A 6,248-nucleotide genomic window follows, 5' to 3' on the forward strand; every position below is an offset into this window, starting at 1 on the left:
ACCTGGAAAAATCAGCAGCAGAGAAAGTGTTCGACTTGAAGGCGTTGCGTCCCGGGGTGGCAGGATCGGAGGGGGGATGGGATTCGTCTGCCTGCAAATCCGCCTGCCCGTCGGATGAGGCGACACTTGCGATTCGAGAAACGATAGCGAAAGTTGCAATCCGGTTTTGATGGGCTGGGTATTTCTTTTCAGCACTTCGGATCGAGCAGTTGGATACATTTACTGATTGAGATTTTATTAATCTAACGGTCTTGGATTTCAATTCACAGGTAACATTACGTAAAATGTTTCATATTTTTATCAGTCTTTGCCACCAGATGGAAAGCTATTAAAGATATTACAAACTCTTTTTGCTTTAATTGCTTTAGGAATTGGTTAGTTACTTTGACGGACTTACCTTTCTTCCGGATGAGCGATAACGCAGTGGAAATTAGATATTTAAATATGGCCCATCTTGTAGCCACCGCTAAAGCAAACGAACCCAAGGGTTGAGGTTTCAAAATTCATTCAAAGTAATAATAATTTTCACCCCTTTTCCACTAGCGATCGAGTGGGCACGGGTACGGGGTGAAATTGTTGTGGGGCATACTAAACTTTTGCCACAACACAATTAGCCGCAAACTTGTGCCCTTTGCTTAACCTTTTGCTCCCCAAAGAAGCGCGCGCGAAGCGTAATTAGATGCAGCAAAGCAAGCTCTCTCTGAAGCTCTGAAGCGAACCGTCTGTCTGTCGGGTGAGTTGTGTAATTTAACCCGGAATGGCGGGTATAATTACGCCCACACGACAAATAATGCACAACCAACGAACAGACGATCGAGCAAAAAATCGCACAAACGAACCAGAGCATGCCTCGTTGTAGTTGCTTATGCTGCGGCATTTCGGAAATGGACCGGACGGGATGGACCGCCAAACCGACCGGTCCGTGCTGATGCCGGAAGGACATCTTAACAGCTGTGTTTAATTTCCTTCTGACTCTTAATCTTACACCCTGCGGGGCAACGGTGTTGATTTAGTTTGCGGGCGAGATTTTTCGTTTGCGCGTTCGGTGTGTGATGATGGTTTTTTATTTTTTTATTTTTTTCATGGACCACCGTGCTTTACTTTAAAAAAAAACTAATTACGCACGAATTCACCCTTGAGACATCTTCCAAGCGCGAGCTGGAAGATGATTAGATTAGTTAACATTTTATAAGCCGCTGCCAGATCCGGGTGCGTATACGAAAGGGAAGCGTTTATAAAAAGTTATATTTGTAATTTTTAACAACAGAGGAATTAAATTCACATTCATCTTGAAGATGTCATTTTTTAAAATAAAATTGAAAAGATGTCATTCATAACGTCAATATTTTAGGCATTAAAGATTCTTTTGTATTCTATTTATATTTGACTAAGGCTAATACTGGCACAATATTTTCACGATATATTTCTGAAAAAGTGTCATATTCGAATAAAAAAATATACTTTTACAGTATTTATAACAATTGCGGTTTATGATGTTTTATTACTTTTATGAAACATCAAACACTGCTAGGTCCTTTCAAGCTAAGATTAAACCTTTCATGCGCCAATATTAAAAAAAAAAAACAAACAACATAACGCAAATCTTTTAAAAATAAAAAAAAATTAAAATTTACATAATCGTTTTCCTTTGCTTGAACAGTTATGGCGGCATTAATCAGGGTTCTAGATAATTGTTAAATTGTTTATTGTGATTAAATGATTGGCCAAACATACGACCTCATCACTGAATTAAAATTAAAACTTAAATAACTATAACAAACAGCAGATCAAACGCAGTGTATAAAATCGAGAAAGATCAATAGAAACTTGTAGGGTGGTGTCAGTGAAATAGCACGTAACGCTGATTAAATTTACGGGCCATCGCAATCGTAGGCCAAATGTTGCAATCGAGTGCCTATCAGCCCGTTAAGATTTCAAAAAGGTTAAAATAATTTGAAAATAATAATTTTGGATTGGATTTATCAACATTATAACACTCTAAACATTTTACATTTTCAGTTTGAAATTCATGAATCTTAACAATAAAAATTAAACGTTCAAAAATGCAAAAGTAACGTAAAAATGGTCCTCAGCAGCGCGGCCCGCAAACTGACAAGTTTGGAGACCCCTGCTATAGACCACCGAGCCACTCCGTGGAAGAGACTTCCGGCATCTTATCTGAATGTTCGACACGGCCATGTCCAGCTTTCAGCATCGGTTCAGCTTAACTAAAGCGCTGCAAACTCCCAAATGCGGCAATGCGAACCAAGAAAAGAGCCACTAGATTTTACGCTAGAAACACGAAGAACCATCCACAAAACAATGGATAAACTGCACAATAGCTAGGCTCCACTGAACTTGTACGTTATAAATTTCAAATACCTCCAAATCACTTGGCTCCCCAGCCAACAAGAACGTCCGTGCTCTGCTACCGCCCTTACAAATAGCCACGATGCCCGTTTCTATCGGAGCTCGGAGCTTAAGCTCCAGGAAAGTGATACAATAATTTCCCACTTGCGACAATTTTTTTACTCTCCACCTTTCACCATTTCCTGTTCACTTTTTGCACTGTGCACCGTCGCTAACAACTTTACCGAGTCACTTTACTCGCCCGCCCCTAAGGTAGCCGCCCAAAGGTAGTGTAGAATTAGGGGGAGGCTGCAGGGATTTGATGTACGCCCTCACCTTACCGAAGGTAATGCTAAATTTGTTAACAAAATCGTCCCGAAAAACGGCCCCCTTCCCGCATTCCGACCGGGGGGGGGGGGGGGGGGGGAAGAAAAGCTTGACAAAGTTTACCTTTTTCTCCGCAAGCCAAAATCTTTCTTTCGCAAGCGTTGGTATTTTTCTTCCCCTCCCACAAAACCAAACACTTAAAAAGGATGCACGAAGAAGAAAAAAGGCAACCCAAGAAGGTGTTGGTGGAGCAAAACTTTTCCATGCCCGTTGTTCCGTCTTTGCAAACGCTTTAGACACTTCGTTTGCTTTTACGCGACACATACACAAACATATTAAAAGATGGAGAGGTAGGGATAAAGCGATGCTGCATAAATCCTCCAAGGATAAGACAAGTACCTTGGCTCGCTTTTGGCGCACGCGAGAGCGTTTTTGGTGGGTCGCACCACGTGGTGATGCTTTTACTACTTGGTAATAGCGATGCAGAAGGGAACACTACTGTTCAAAGTCCCCCCCCCCCCCCGGGAAGGACAGCCTTCCACCGTTACGGTAAGATGACACCGGAATCGCCGGGAGCGACTTAAGCTTGGACTGCTAATTTATGGGAAATGCACTTTTATTGTTTTCTCGAGCGTGGTCAAACAGTTGCGTGGGTTGAAGCAGCTTCTTTCCGACTCCGGCGCCACCGGGGAAACCATTTTCTCAAGAAGTTTTACACACAGTGCCACTGTCTGTCGCTTCCAGCGGGTCCGGTAAGTCACCTGGGGCGATAAATTTTCATCCTCTATCCAGCAGCCCTTCGAACGCGGTTCCGTTGGTGCTGCTGCTGCCGCTTAATCGATAACCAATCTGTACACGTGCGGTTCATTTGAGCAGCCAGCAGACGGTCAACGACCCAAAATGCAACGCAGGCAAAGGGTGGTGCTGGCTCTTTCGGGTTGTCTGATTGTGTCACTGTCATCCGGTGTGGAGCGTGTCCGAATGGTTACGCCGGTGAGTGTTTCCATAAGGTGCGACGGGATTTTGATTAAGGGCGCAAAACTGTACCAATCTGCATCCGATTCGGTAAAAGGTCTGCACGTCTCAGGGGAGTCAAAAAGTACACAGCCGTGGGCAACATTTTAGCGGCACAATTCAACTATGAATGGAAATTAAATATTTAATACAGAAATGTTTGATTTCCTAGCTCTTGAATACTTGGAACTACTGGAAGAAACTTACAATTAACAACCTTATAATTAAATTCTCCAAATTATTCGTAATAGAGGAAGAATATCATGTTGTTTTTTATGCAAAACTTTCTCTATCACTTCAAAAGATATCAATGAGAGTTATTTGTCTTTCTTCTTAATCTTGAACGTAAGATAATTCCGGTACAATAGTTGGTTATATACCAGGTGGGACAATATTCGGTACAATAGATGGTTACATATCTCTTTGTACAACAAATATTTATATGATGAAACGTTCCATTTACCTGCAAGAACTGTAGCTCTACAGAACGACGCAATGAGATTAACTATCGGCCAACCTAGCTCTTCACCGTACAGGTTATACTTATTGCAGCACCGCACTCCGGCTATGATTCGGTTCCGTGGTACAGTCTTCTAATGAACGACCTCATGACATGCCTGCCAGGCGTTCGAATCTCAAATGAGCCGAACCTCTCTCATTCGCACCACAACTCGTGAAACTATATTGCTATCTTGTAATTCACTTTATAAACCGAATTCCTCAATAAGCGAGGTTATGGTAAGTAATAATTAGGTTTTAAATGCTTTGGGTGTTTAAATGCTTAAAGGTGTTTAAATGCTGGCTGGGATTGTTGCAACAAATACCCCATATCCATTCTTGAAATTATTCACTGTTTTGCTCCTAGCCGAAACTTAAGACCAAGAGCATTATTTAGTGCCGAATTTAGGTCGACAGAATTTGGTTTATGTTCCTTCCAGAAGGTTTATGTTCTTTATTCATTTATTTATTTGTTTATTTATTTATCTATTTATTCGTTTGCCTGAAATGCTCGTTTGGTATTTGTTCTTTTTTTGTTGTTGTTATTTATGATGTACATTTCGATTACGTCCGAGATTATTCAGATGTAATTATAAGCTGTGAATTGTTAAACAGGGCACCGGCTAGATAACTATAGCAATAATAAATAAATAAATAAATAAATAACATTTTCCATATAATTTCAAAATATGCTCAGTCAATTCGTTCCCTAAAACACAACATATTTGACGATCTTCTGTTCTTAATTGTGCTGAGTTTTGGCAGCGACTTTTTGGAGCTGCTAAAGTTACGGCAATGGGTGTCCTCCGATCGCAAGCGTATCCTTTACTTTGTGCGTCCCAATGTGTATGTGTTTGTGCGTTGGTCATGTTTTGTTATTCACGCCATTTCCTCCATCGATCAAAAGTCATCGAGCGAAAACACACAACACATGAAGAGTCGGTTGTCCGTCTCCCGCCAACGGTTGCACAAAGAGCGAAGCGTTTCAGCATCAGTAGACTGATTGTGCCTCCCAGAGTGTGCAGCATGTGTCCTTCCGGGCTGGTGTGTGTGTGTGTGTGTGTGTGTGTGTGTGTTGTGCTTGATTCTCGAGTGGGCTTGATTCGAAACTTGGACAATTCACAATCCAGCCGTTACGGTTTCGGCTACCACAGAGGTATGTCCGGGAGTGTGTGTGTGTGCGTGCGTGTTTGTGTCCACCAGCAGGTAACGGGAAAATGGAAAATGGCCACACAGAAGCATTTAGTGTCCTATTGTGTTGCGTAGTGTTCCAATTATCGCGCTGCAATGCAACGCATCCAACAGCATCCAAGTGCACCTTCCCATCCCCATGACACTGCGGCGGCTTGTGCTATGGTAAACGTGTGATTTTGCATACATTCCCTTTGTGGGATGAGTGGATTTTTTTTTGTCAACGGTGCTTGCCGTATTTGACATTGCGGGTCATTTTAATACGCACGAGGAATATTTTGCTCATTTCGTGCGCGGTGAATTAAAATTAATATCCATACAGCACACACACACACATACACACATTTATTAATCATTAGCAAAAGGTGTGAAGCGGGTATGTGTTTTATGTTTTTTTTTTTGTATTAATTTCCTGCCTCCAATTTGTTTGGCTTCCGGGAGGGGGTTTTCACTTTCATTGTCCCCATCGTACACCTCAGTTTCGTGGCGAAAGCAATTATTAAAATGACGAATCGACATATCGACGCGATGGGATTGTGTGTGATTCGCGGGTTTCGGTCGAAATCACGGTTCAGCAGAAAAATAATAAAAAAGTGAACACAAACACAAATAAAGAGGCAGCTTTTTTCATATTATTTGCTGTATTGTGTGATTGTGAGAGAAAGAGGGAGCGAAACGTTTCGTTTCGATTTTTAATTTAATGATGCATTTTTCGATTGAAAAGTAATTCTGAAACAAATTGATAATGATCGGGCGACTATAATTAGCCTATCGCGAACCTGTTACTTTGAATTTTTATTGGAATTGGGCTTGACATCTACGATAACTGCTAATAAAATGTTGTGTTTGTGAAGATATAGTGGAATGCT

The sequence above is a fragment of the Anopheles merus genome, chromosome 2R, assembly GCF_017562075.2.
Source record: "Anopheles merus strain MAF chromosome 2R, AmerM5.1, whole genome shotgun sequence".
NCBI lineage: Eukaryota > Metazoa > Arthropoda > Insecta > Diptera > Culicidae > Anopheles > Anopheles merus.